The sequence below is a fragment of the Balaenoptera acutorostrata genome, chromosome 17, assembly GCF_949987535.1.
Source record: "Balaenoptera acutorostrata chromosome 17, mBalAcu1.1, whole genome shotgun sequence".
NCBI lineage: Eukaryota > Metazoa > Chordata > Mammalia > Artiodactyla > Balaenopteridae > Balaenoptera > Balaenoptera acutorostrata.
Genome location: NC_080080.1, coordinates 16,838,091 through 16,852,265, shown reverse-complemented (window position 1 = coordinate 16,852,265; position 14,175 = coordinate 16,838,091). Strand labels below are relative to the sequence as shown.

At 42.2% G+C, this 14,175-nt stretch overlaps 1 pseudogene; it reads left to right on the top strand.

Moving 5' to 3' along the window:
• The first annotated feature begins 349 nt into the window (after window positions 1-349).
• Window positions 350-1,607, top strand: LOC103010427 (calreticulin-like; annotated as a pseudogene).
• Window positions 1,608-14,175: the final 12,568 nt, after the last annotated feature.

Genomic DNA, 14,175 nt, shown 5'->3' with positions numbered 1-14,175 from the left:
TCCAACAGCACATTAAAAGGATCATACACCATGATCAAGTGGGGTTTATCCCAGGAATGCAAGGATTCTTCAATATATGTAAATCAATCAATGTGATAAACCACAGTAACAAATTGAGGGGGCATCCCTCAATTGATCATATGGTTCATATGATCATCTCAATATGATCATCTCAATAGATGCAGAAAAAGCTTTCAACAAAATTCAACACCGATTTATGATAAAAACCTTCCAGACAGTAGGCATAGAGGGAACTTACCTCAACATAATAAAGGCCAGTCCCTACTGCAGAGCTACTGCTAGAAAAGCGACTTAAAGGGCCCACGTGCCACAGCCCCCTCGGCCCGCCATGCTGCTGCTCTGCCTTCTTGGCCTGGCCACCGCTGAACCCGCCATTTATTTCAAGGAGTAGTTGACGGAGATGGGTGGACTGAGCGCTGGATCAAATCCAAACACAAACCAGATTTTGGCAAATTCGTTCTCAGTTCTGGCAAGTTCTACGGTGACCAGGAGAAAGATAAAGGGCTGCAGACAAGCCAGGGTGCCAGGTTTTACACTCTGTCGGCCAGATTTGAGCCCTTCAGCAATAAGGGTCATACACTGGTGGTACAGTTCACTGTGAAACGCGAACGGAACATCGACTGTGGGGGCGGCTACGTGAAGCTATTTCCAGATGGTCTGGACCAGAGAGACATGCGTAGAGACTCCGAATACAACATCATGTTTGGCCGGGACACCTATGGCCCGGGCACCAAGAAGGTTCATGTCATCTTCAACTACAAGGGCAAGAACGTGCTGATCAACAAGGATATCCGTTGCAGAAACGCTGAATTCACACACCTTCACATGCTGATTGTGTGGCCTGATAATACCTATGCGGTAAAGGTTGACAACAGCCAGGTGGAGTCAGGCTCCTTGGAGGACGATTGGGATTTCTTGCCCCCCAAGGAGATAAAGGATCCTGATGCTGCAAAGCCTGAAGACTGGGACGAGTGAGCCAAGATTGATGACCCTACAGACTCCAAGCCTGAGGACTGGGACAAGCCTGAGCACATTCCTGACCCTGATGCTAAGAAGCCCGAGGACTGGGATGAAGAGACAGATGGAGAATGGGAACCAACAGTGATTCAGAACCCAGAGCACAAGGGTGAGTGGAATCCCCGGCAGACTGACAACCCAGATTACAAGGGCATTTGGATCCACCCACAGATCGACAACCCTGAGTACTCCCCTGATAGCAACATCTACACGTCTATGAAAACTTTGCTGTACTGGGCTTGGATCTCTGGCAGGTCAAGTCTGGCACCATCTTTGACAACTTCCTCATCACCAACAACGAGGCAGATGCTGAGGAGTTTGGCAATGAGACATAGGGTGTTATGAAGGCAGCAGAAAAACAATTGAAGGACCAGCAAGACCAAGAGCAGAGGCTAAAGGAGGAGGAGGAGAAGAAGCACAAGGAAGATGAGGAGGATGAGGATGAGGATGATGATGAGGAGGACGAGGCTGAGAAAGTGGAGGAGGAGGAGGAAGATGCTGCCGCTGGCCAGGCCAAGGATGAGCTGCAGGGGCCACAGTACCGCCTCCAGGGCTGGACTGAGGCCTGAGTGCTCCAGCCACAGAGCTGGCCATGCACTGTGCAAAATAATGTCTCTTTGAGACTGGAGAACTTTCATTTTTTTCCAGGTGGGTTCCAGTTTGGGGTGGATTTTGTTTTGTTTCCCGCCCTCCCTTTTTTTTGTTTGTTTGTTTTTTTTAACTGATGTTTTGTCTCTGATTCCCGTTCAGCCCTCACCCCTGGCCTTCATCTTTCTTGATTTGACATCTTTGCTTCCTGTTGTCCCCTTATCTCCCCAGATCCCTTAGTTCCCCTCCAACTTGGGGACTCGGGGTGGGGTGCGGTGTGGAGGAGATGCCCCAGGCCCAAGGTTCCATCTGCTCTCCTTCCTGGATCCCACAGGGGGGTAGGAGAAGAGGGTGACATCACCAGCCCCCCAGCACTGAGAAAGAATGGGGCTCCTAAGGCCTGAGCTCTGACTTCCCTCTCTCCTTTCTCCCCTGCCCCCAGGACTGGGCCACTTCCGAGTGGGGCAGCAGGTTCTAGCTTGGCTCATACTGAGAATGTAAGAACTACAAATGAAATTTCTATTAAATTAAGTTTTGTGTCTTCAAAAAATAAAATAAAAAATAAAAACATAATAAAGGCCATATATGACAAACTCACAGCCAACATCGTTCTCAATGGTGAAAACCTGAAACCATTTCCACTAAGATCAGGAACAAGACAAAGTTGCCCACTCTCACCACTGTTATTCAACATAGTATTGGAAGTTTTAGCCACAGCAATCAGAGAAAAGAAATAAAAGGAATACAAATCGGAAAAGAAGTAAAACTGTCACTGTTTGCAGATGACATGATACTATACATAGAGAATCCTAAAGATGTTACCAGAAAACTACTAGAGCTAATCAATGAATTTGGAAAAGTAGCAGGATACAAAATTATGCACAGAAATCTCTTGCATTCCTATACACTAATGATGACAAATCTGAAAGAGAAATTAAGGAAATACTCCCATTTATCATTGCAACAAAAAGAATAAAATACCTAGGTATAAAACTACCTAAGGAGACAAAAGACCTGTATGCAGAAAACTATAAGACACTGATGAAAGAAATTAAAGATGATAAAAACAGATGGAGAGATATACGATGTTCTTGGATTGGAAGAATCAACATTGTGAAAATGACTATACTACCCAAAGCAATCTACAGATTCAATGCAATCCCTATCGAACTACCAATGGCATTTTTCACAGAACTAGAACAAAAAATTTCACAATTTGTATGGAAACACAAAAGACCCCAAATAGCCAAAGCATTCTTGAGAAAGAAAAACAGAGCTGGAGGAATCAGATGCCCAGACTTCAGACTATACTACAAAGCTACAGTAATCAAGACAGTATGGTACTGGCACAAAAACAGAAATAGAGATCAATGGAACAGGATAGAAAGCCCAGAGATAAACCCACACACATATGGTCACCTTATCTTTGATAAAGGAGGTAAGAATATACAGTGGAGAGAAGACAGCCTCTTCAATAAGTGGGCTGGGAAAACTGGACAGCTACATGTAAAAGAATGAAATTAGAACACTCCCTAACACCATACACAAAAATAAATTCAAAATGGGTTAAAGACCTAAATGTAAGGCCAGACACTATAAAACTCTTAGAGGAAAACGTAGACAGAACACTCTATGACATAAATCACAGCAAGATCCTTTTTGACCCACCTCCCAGAGAAATGGAAATAAAAACAAAAATAAACAAATGGACCTAATGAAACTTAAAAGCTTTTGCAAAGCAAAGGAAACCATAAGCAAGACGAAAAGACAACTCTCAGAATGGGAGAAAATATTTGCAAATGAAGCAACTGACAAGGGATTAATCTCCAAAATATACAAGCAGCTCATGCAGCTCAATATCAAAAAAACAATCAACTCCATCCAAAAATGGGCAGAAGACCTAAATAGACATTTCTCCAAAGAAGATATACAGATTGCCAACAAACACATGAAAGGATGCTCAACATCACTAATCATTAGAGAAATGCAAATCACAACTACAATGAGGTATCACCTCACACCGGTCAGAATGGCCATCATCAAAAAATCTACAAGCAATAAATGCTGGAGAGGGTGTGGAGAAAAGGGAATACTCTTGCACTGTTGATGGGAATGTAAATTGATACAGCCACTATGGAGAACAGTATGGAAGTTCCTTAAAAAACTAAAAATAGAACTACCATACGACCCAGCAATCCCACTACTAGGCATATACCCTGAGAAAACCATAATTCAAAAAGAGTCACATACCACAATGTTCATTGCAGCTCTATTTACAATAGCCAGGACATGGAATCAACCTAAGTGTCCATCGACAGATGAAAGGATAAAGAAGATGTGGCACATATATATAATGGAATATTACTCAGCCATAAAAAGAAACGTAATTTAGTTATTTGTAGTGAGGTAGATGGACCTAGAGTCTGTCACACAGAGTGAAGTAAGTCAGAAAGTGGAAAACAAATATGGTATGCTAACACATATATATGGAATCTATAAAAAAGAAAATGGTTCTGAAGAACCTAGGGGCAGGACAGGAATAAAGATGCAGATGTAGAGAATGGACTTGAGGACACGGGAAGGGGGAAGGGTAAGCTGGGATGAAGTGAGACAGTGACATGGACATATATACAGTACCAAATGTAAAATAGATAGCTAGTGGGAAGCAGTCACATAGCACAGGGAGATTAGCTCAGTGCTTTGTGTCCAACTAGAAGGGTGGGATAGGCAGGGTGGGAGGGAGATGTAAGTGGGAGGAGATATGGGTATATATGTATACGTATAGCTGATTCACTTTGTTATATAGCAGAAACTAACACACCACTGTAAAACAATTATATCCAATAAAGATATTTTTAAAAATAAATTAAAAAATGAAAGCACAGGGGCTTCCCTGGTGGCGCAGTGGTTAGGAATCTGCCTGCCAATGCAGGGGACATGGGTTCGAGCCCTGGTCTGGGAAGATCCCATGTGCCGCGGAGCAACTAAGCCCGTGAGCCACAACTACTGAGCCTGCGCGTCTGGAGCCTGTGCTCTGCAACGGGAGAGGCCGCGACAGTGAGAGGCCCGCGCACCGCGATGAAGAGTGGCCCCCGCTTGCTGCAACTAGAGAAAGCCCTCACACAGAAACGAAGACCCAACACAGCCAAAAATAAATTAATTAATTTTAAAAAAAAACGAAAGCACAAAAATAAACCCACACAATTAGGGTCAATTAATCTAGGCCAAAGGAGGCAAGAATATACAATGGAGAAAACACAGTCTCCCCAATAAGTGGTGCTGGGAAAACTGGACAGCTACATGTAAAAGAATGAAATTAGAACATTCTCTAACACCATATACAAAAATAAACTCAAAATGGATTTAAGACCTAAATGTAAGACCAGATTCTATAAAACTCCTAGAGGAAAATATAGGCAGAACACTCTGATATAAATCACAGCAATATTTTTTTGGACCCATTTCCTAGGGTAATGGAAATAAAAACAAAAATAAGCAAATGGACCTAATTAAACTTAAAAAGTTTTGCACAGCAAAGGAAACGATAAACAAGATGAAAAGACAACCTATGGACTGAGAGAAAATATTTGCAAGCAATGCTACCAACAAGGGATTAATTTCCAAAATATACAAACAGCTCGTACAGCTTAATATCAAAAACCAAACAACCCAATCAAAAATTGGGTTGAAGACCTAAATAGACATTTCCCCAAAGAAGACATACAGATGGCCAATAGGCACATGAAAAAATGTTCAATATTGCTAATTATTAGAGAAATACAAACCAAAACTATGATGAGGTATCACCTCACACCAGTCAGAATGGCCATCGTTAATAAGTCTACAAATAATAAATGCTGGAGAGGGTGTGGAGAAAAAGGAACCCTCCTACACTGTTGGTGGGAATATAAATTGGTGCAGTCACTATGGAGAACAGCATGGAGGTTCCTTAAAAAAGAAAAAAATAGAGTTACCATATGACCCAGGAATCCCACTCCTGGGCAAATATCTGGAGAAAACTCTAATTCAAAAAGATAGATGCACCCCAACGTTCATTGCAGCACTACTCACAATAGCCAAGACATGGAGGTAACCTGAATGTCCATCAACAGAAGAATGGATAAAGAAGATGTAGTATATATACAATGGAATATTACTCAGCCATAATAAAGAATGAAATAATGTCATTTGCAGCAACATGGATGGACTTAGAGATTATCATATTAAGTGAAGTAAGTCAGACAGAGAAAGACAAATATCATATGGTATCACTTATAGGTGGAATCTTAAAAAAATGATGTAAACGAACTTATTTACAAAACAGAAATAGACTCAAAGACATAGGAAACAAACTTATGACTACCAAAGGGGGTAGCAGAGTGTGGGGGGGAGGGGAGATAAATTAGAAGTTTGGGATTAACATATACACTCTACTATATAGTAAATAGGTAAACAAGGACCTACTGCATAGTACACGAAACTATACTCAATATCTTGTAATAACCTATAAAGGGAAAGAATCTGAAAAAAATATATATATGTGTGTGTGTGTGTATATATATATGAATCACTTTGCCTTACACTCAAAATTAACACAACAATTGTAAATTAACTATACTTCAACTAAAAAACAAAAAGCAAAAAAAAAACAGGGCTGGAGGGGAAAAAAAGCCTCTCACAGCCAGCTCAGTCTTTGCATTACTACTGCCAGCCTCTCTTTCTACTGAAAACTCAGGGGAAAAAAATATAGTTTTAACACTAAAAAAGTGCTAGGAAATTTTTATAAATTCAGTTATCAACCCCCCCTGGCAAGAGGTAAATTCTGTCACCTTTCTTCTGGGCAATATTAATATTTTACGTTTTGAAACCAAAGTCCTTGAGCACAGCTGTTATCCTACACTGTTTCTCTAAACACCTCTCCAGTGCACATGGAGGACAACCCTTTAACCCTCACCCCCTCCCGGCCATCCTTTGTCCACTTCTGCCTACTTGATATATACCAGTCTGCTCTGGCTGCCATCCAACTGTAGGGCTTCAGAGCTTAACATGAAATTCTCCCACGTTATCAAGCCCCACTCCCTCCACCAGACTCCATGCATCAAGTCCTTTAATCACTTACTCTAAGTCCCCTTATCTACACCTGCCTCACACTAATCCAGTATCTCTGTGGAACAATTAGGCTTCCAAATAGAGGCAATTTCTTCCACTGCCCATTCTTTCCGTAGCCAATGGACTGACAGTCATAAAATAGGGCAGAGATCACAGAGTTCATCCAGAACACTGGTTTTCAGAGTATTTTTTTTTTTAACCTGAACTTTTTGTTCCTCTAAAATTTTGGGGGAAGCCAAATATGCAAAGCAGATAAAGGTAGAGCCACTCGAAATGGGAGTGAGTTTGGAGGGAACCCAGAGATCTGCCTAATCTTGCTCCCCACGCCTCAGCAGTTTTAAGGGACCCCTCAGAAAGCCAAGGCTCAAAGTCTCCACATGTGCTCTTCCTTCTTCCTTCTGCCAGAAGTCTACCTCCCCCAAGTGTTTGCATGGATCATCCCCTCACTCCAATCAAGTTCCTAAACAAATGCCACTGGTCCTGAGGGGCCTTTCCTGGTCACTTATCTGAAGTACCCCCCACCACAAGTCTTCTTTCAGGCTGCCTTAGTCTCGTGTTAGTGCAGGTCCTCCAGGAAAAAGATGCCAAGATGAGATAAGAAATGTACAATTTTATCAGGGGAAACATGAGAAAGTAAAAGGAGGCACAGTTAAGTCCCCTATACACGAACGAGTTTCGTTCCGAGAGCGCGTTCGTAAGTCCAATTTGTTCGTAAGTCCAACAAAGTTAGCCTAGGTACCCAACTAACACAAACGGCTATATGGTACTGTACTGTAGTAGGTTTGTAATACTTTTCACACAAATAATACATAAAAAACAAACACACACAAAAATTAAAACATGTTTAATCTTACAGTACAGTACCTTGAAAAGTACAGTAGTACAGTACAACAGCTGGCATACAGGGGCTGGCATTGAGTGAACAGGCAAGAAGAGTTACTGACTGGAGGAGGGAGAGGAGGTGGGAGATGGTAGAGCTGAAGGATTGTCAGCAATGGGAGACGGAGGGCAAGCTGCAATCTCACTCACGCCTGACATTGATGGAACACATGATCGCATCTTTGAAAGTTCGCAGCTTGAAGGTTCATATGTAGGGGACTTACTGTAACTGGGATGGGCTGGAAGAGCTGCAATGAAGGTCTGCTCCTGAGTGAAGGAGAGAGGGAAGGAAGGGAGGAAGGGAGGAAGGGAGGGAGGAAGGAAGGAAAGAAGGGAGGGAGGGAGGAAGGAAAGAAGGGAGGGAGGGAAGGAGGGGGGGAGGGGAGGGGGGAGGGTCTTAGACTACAATACACTTCTAAGAAAATTTCCACAAGACCGTCAGAGAGTACTCAAGCTAAAGCTCCCCATCAACGAGCCCTGCATCCATCTTAATGTCCTTGCCATGCTCGATTATTGGCAGAGAGCAGACCCTGTGAAGCAGGGTCCCAGGCAGCACAGCAATGGATTTCAGAACGTGGCTGCTGGAGCTCTTAGTCACTCACACACCCTGCAGAAGGAGATCTGAGAGGCCCAGTCTCATGGCCACTGCAATTTTTCTTCCTAGCACTTTCACTTTCTGACATTGTATTTAGTGTTTATTTGGCTATTGTTGTAATCTCTGTGACGCCAGGGACATGCTCGGCTTGTTCACCACTGTATCCTCAGCTCCTAGAAAAATTCCTGGTAGAAAGTGCTCAACAAATATTTGTTGAATGGATGGATGTGAGGGTGGGTCAATAGATGGATGGATAGACAGATGACATGGGCTGCAAAGGAGCTATAACATGAAGGGAATAGTATAAAGATCTCAAAGTCCTGTTGTTAATGAAAGAGGAAACAAAAAGTATCTTTCCACTCTGAGTTACATGGGGTATGGGAGAAAAAACAGACTGAAATTGAGGGGGCTTCAAGAATATTGTTTCCTTGGAGAAGAGACACGATTCAGGGAAAACTGAGGGGAACTCAGCCAAGAGTTTGAGGATATAGGGGAGTTTGTTGGCCACGGGTTGTAATTCATCAAAGCTGAAGACTTAAATTTTCTGAAAGCAAATGGTAAAAAACTGGTGACCATGAAAAAAAATGGAAATATAATCTAACCTCCTCTCCTTAGAAAATATTTACACACCCACACATACTCAGACACGGCTTCTCATGTGTCGGGGTCATCAACGATCTAGGAATAATGTCATCACCATAGCAGCCTCCACGCTCACCCCCACTCAAACTCTCCACCTTAACAACACTGTTATATAAGGCACTTTCCTGGCTGCAGAAGTTGCAGACTCTGAGGCTCTGGATTACATGAAGATCTGACTCCACTATCTAAAATTCAGAGCCAAGAAGATCTGAAGCAATTAGGACTTAAGTTAGCATGGATGTGGAAATGAGAAAAGGGAAATGGCTTCGCTGTGAGTCAACGTTGCAATCTAAAGTGACATTTCTCCCTTACAAGTAAGAACAAAACAGCCCAAAGAATGTCTGCTCTTAGTTTACAGGGGTTTCCAAAATACATGGGCTCCCTCTGATACGATGAGTTCAAATGATTTGTATAACAAACCATAAAATTAAATGTATGTACTTAGAGAACTGGGTCTGCCAAATGGATTCTCCAAAGTAACTGTGCCTTTTTGATTCGCTGCGCCATTTTTAGCCAAAGCTAGTGTGATGCTCTAAACATTTTAATAAAAATGGAATCTCGCGAGCCTCCAAGCAGCTAAGGGCAACCTCCAACTTTTAGTGACAGAGTTTAGGCAGTAGCTGAGGATCAAGAGAAGTCCAAGGCGTTTGATGGATTTGATTATGAAAGCGGCTTTCACTTCTGTCTCGCTGAGCCCTGGGGACAGGGTCAGGAAAGGGGCCTTAGGGACAACAGCAGGACATGAGAGAAGCCCAGCATGGAGGAGGGGCATGTAAGCACCCAGCACCTCTTCCCTTCTCCAACCAACGCAACTTTCATCTGATATACGTGTTAGGCTTTGCAGTAAGCTTTCATAAGGTCTGAATAAACAATTTGAATAGTACTAGTCAATTCCACTGAGATGACATTATACTTGCACCAGATCCTTCATTCCCTTAAATCCCCAGGGGATTACCCATATATGATTCACTGACATTTCCACTCCCCAACACCCAGGGGCTATCTCCTAAATGGGACAGACATTGTCTGGCACATACTGTTTACTGAAGTTCCTAGTGCGAAAATAATGGAAAAATAAATACTTTGATGAACATCACACATGGATGGACCTAGAGATTATCACGCTAAGCGAAGTAAGTCAGAAAGAGAAAGACAAATACTGTATAATACCACTTATATTTGGAATCTAACGTATGACACAAATGAACATATCTACGAAACAGTAACAGACTCACAGACATGGAGAACAGACTTGTAGTTGCCAAGGTCGGTGGGGGCGGGGATACTGGGGGTGGGAAGGATTGGGAGTTTGGGATTAGCAGATGCAAACTATTATACACAGGATATATAAACAACAAGGTCCTACAGTATAGCACAGGGAACTATATTCAATATCCTGTGATAAATCATAATGGAAAAGAATATGAAAAAGAATATATATATGTATAACTGAGTCACCCAACATTGTAAATCAACTATACTTCAATAAAAAATTTTTTTTAATTTACTGAGTTCCTACTCTGTGTTAGACATCAGTGATAAAAATATGAGTGTGATATATGTATAACTGATTCACTTTGTTATAAAGCAGAAACTAACACACCACTGTAAAGCAATTATACTCCAATAAAGATGTTAAAAAAAAAATGAGTGTGAGATCATCCTTCTCCACAAATAACTTACAGAATAATAGAAAAGAAAAGCACAAAGGCAATGTGAACATAATATGTTGACTCAATTAGAATGTTTTCACCTGCAAGTGACAGAATAGCCCCTAAAATGTGACTTAGGCAACAGGTTGTTATTACTATATCTCACATACCAAAAAGTCTGAAAGATAAGTTCCCAAGTTGGTTCAGCAGCTCAGGGATTGCAGGGATCTGCTTCACCCTCTCCGAGACTCTCTTGGCTTTATCCTCATAGCCACAAGATGGCTGTTGCAGCTCCAAACATCACTCCTCATAGAACTATATTAAATGGAAGAAATGAAAAGGAAGGGCGTTCTCTGCATCACTTCTTTGTTGCCATGGAGGTAAATTTTTCCCAAGAGTCCATTAGTTGATTTCCCATCCAACCCCTCTGAGCAGGATTGGATCACATCCCAGACCTTAGCTGCAAGGCAGGCTGGGAAAGAGTATCAGGTTTTTTCAGCCTTTGTTGAGAGAGGCAAATTCTGCCCGCAAGTAAACGGGAGAAGCAATGGTTGTGAGTAAGCCATCAACAAGGTCTGGCACACATATCGGATGCAGTGACAGAGAAGAATATGGCCAGCTGTAAAAGCATGGAGGAAGGACAACTGTCTTGTCAAGAGGAGGATCCCTAGAGCTGATAACACATGAGATGAATATTGAAGAACAAGTCGGATTTAGCAAGATGTAGATGATGATAGAAGGAGGCGGTGGAATGAGGATCCAGGTAAAGGAACAGCATAAGCAAAAGCATGGGTCAGTGAAAAACATGTTGGCGCCAGTTTAGTATTACCAGAGCATCTAATGGCGGGAAATGTGTCTTGGGAATTGTCAGCGGTTGACTACGGAATTGTCAGCGGCTTGACTGAAAAAGCTTCCTGGACTGTGTGCAGGAGCTTGAACTTGCAACATAGGCCAGACGTTGCAAACTTAGAGCCCAGAGGCCAAACCCAACCTTCAGATGTGCTGCATTTGACAGGCACAAAGTGTTTGCATTCTGAATACACTGATAAATGCCCTGGCTGGAGGCAGGGCACTTACCTCCAGATGAACCTCTTTCTACTGTATTCCACCTGGCCTGCTTCCCTTATTTACATCATCTGCCTGTTCCCTCAAGACTTTTGAGTTTGCCTCCCCTGAGTAGGCTCTGGGGAGCCATTAAAAGATATTAAACAGGGGAATAGCACTGCCAGTTGTACATCTTATATTAATCCCTCTGGCAGCAGAGTGGAGAAGTTGTAGATGTGAGGACCACACTGGAAATAGGAAGATGGTGGAAGGTATATTTTTCAAAATTCTTGGTTGCAAGTGTCAGAAACACAACTCAAACCTGCTTTTAAAAATGGATATATTCGTTCATATAACTTTAGAATCCAGGATTAATTTAAGCTTCAGATATGGCTAGATCCAGGAGCAACGTGATGACAACATGTTTCTCCATGCTGCTTTCCCATGTTTTGACTTTATTCTCAGACTAGCTCTCTGCTCCTAGAGAAAATAGTCATTGGCAGCTCCAGACTGATGTGATTTTTAAAGCCAATTGTCTCCAAGAAAGGAGAATTTGGCTTCCTGATAATTCTAACAAAACTCCCAGGGAAGACTTTGATTGGCCTGGCTGGATCATGTGACCATTTGTGAGCTAAAACACAGGGCCTAGGTAAGGAAGCAAGCAAGACAAACAGTGGCCAGAAGATGGAACCGCATAGGACCCCACCTACCACGTAAACAAGGGAAGTAGTCAGAGAATTAGGAGTAGAATCAGAATCAAATGATGTCACAACCATCATTTTCACCCTGAATGGGCAGCTCTTTCAAATGCAACTAAAGTATTATGTATTTCATTAATATAAAGAACTGCAGTGTCTTCACTAGGTTGGTAAAATGTTGGACATTGATGACAATACTTTGGTGGGGTTGTGGGGACTGGGGGCAGGGGGATGGGAGTGGTCAGCAACGGGTTTGAGGAAGTGCATAGAAAAAGAGAAGGAAACAAAACTGTAAATGACCGAAGGAATTTGGCTAAAAGGAGAAGTAGAAATAGAGAGGTTATAGACAAAGATACAGGATCAAGGTAAGGTATTTTAGGCCATAAAGGACTTGAGCTAGCAGGTGGGATGGAAATCTGAAGATAAAGAAAGAAAAGGGAGTTACTTTTTAAAAAGAAAGATTGAATTAAATAACATAATTATTAGGAGTATGAAGTCAGGATATATGGCAGCTGAAAACTCCTGAGGAGTGTCTAAATCCTCCTATTTTTGATGTTCTTCACCTTCATGATGACTGAAGAAATAGAAGTTCTGCCAGCATCTGCTGGCATTCATTCATTCATTTGTTCATTCAACAAGTGTTTATGGACGTTGGCCAGGAACCAATCCAGCTAATCCAGCCAGTGAACAAAACTGACACAACCCCTGCTCTCATGGGTGTTAAATAACTCTGATACGTGAGTCCTGGCTCTACCACCTTCCTGGGGATCTGAGCTATGCATTCGACTTCCAGCTCTTTCTGGGCCCACAGGCTGGTGTACCTAGACACTGGGCACCATCTCTGACAGCTGCAAGTTCGGTTCCCTGAATTACTCTAAACTTCACAGCTTGCAAGCTGCTTCCCCATTACCTGAGCAAAGAGAGAATACAATCATTTCTATCTCATCCTCTCACCATCTTTTTCTCTTCCTTATAGAATCTAGAGGGAGTCAGGGAAAAACAAAATTTCCCCTACCCTAAGCTGCCGGTAGAATTCCCCAAATAAGATAAACTTCTCTAGATGATTCACTTAAGAAACACTGCATACTTCTTCTGTGCCCTTGAAAAAAACAATTAAGAGGACCTATTATTTTGGGATAATAATAGGTGGAGATCAGAGAGGGACATTCAACCTGGCAGAAGCACAGAGCAGGAACACTTGAGTATATGGACTCTGGAATAAGACCACCAGGGTTCCAGTTCTGGGGTTCCCACTTATCAGCTTTGATACCTTGAGCAGGTTACCCTGCCTGAGGAGCAGTTCCATAATAATAATGATAATAATAAAGCAGCTACAACAATAAGCTGTGTAAATGAGATACGGTCATTCATTAAAGTAACTTAAAGTGACCATGTGGGCTGAGAGCTGGGGTCAGGTGCATCCCTCAAGAAAGTTGGGCATTGCAGCCAAAGTGAAAAGAGAATAAAGTCTGTAGGAGAAAACATCCAACGTTCACTTGATGACCCTGTGAAACAGTGTTTACCTAATAGTTCACCCTCCTTCAGACCCACTTGGCCTGGACATGGTGTGGCAGGAAGGATAAAATTTCTCTGTCCACTTCAGAAACTGAGGTTGGTACAATTCGTACTTAATTCTTCACGTCTGGGGCCAATGGGCTTATGTCAGATGTTTAAAGAAAATCTATCTTCCTCTTAAAAACATAAACTCAGTGCAACCATTAGGTCAAAGTTTCAGCTAAAGATTGGGTTCCTGAAAAATGTCGAGGAAAGTGTCTTAGCGTTTATGACAGGACAGCTGTTGCCTCTTTTTCCAAGAAGGAATTAAAGGATCTTATTACCCTAAATGAGAATGACTAAAGCATGATTATTTTCCTTTTAATCTTTTTCTCCCCAGTGGAAATTTACATAAGATGGAGCTGTAATCCATTCC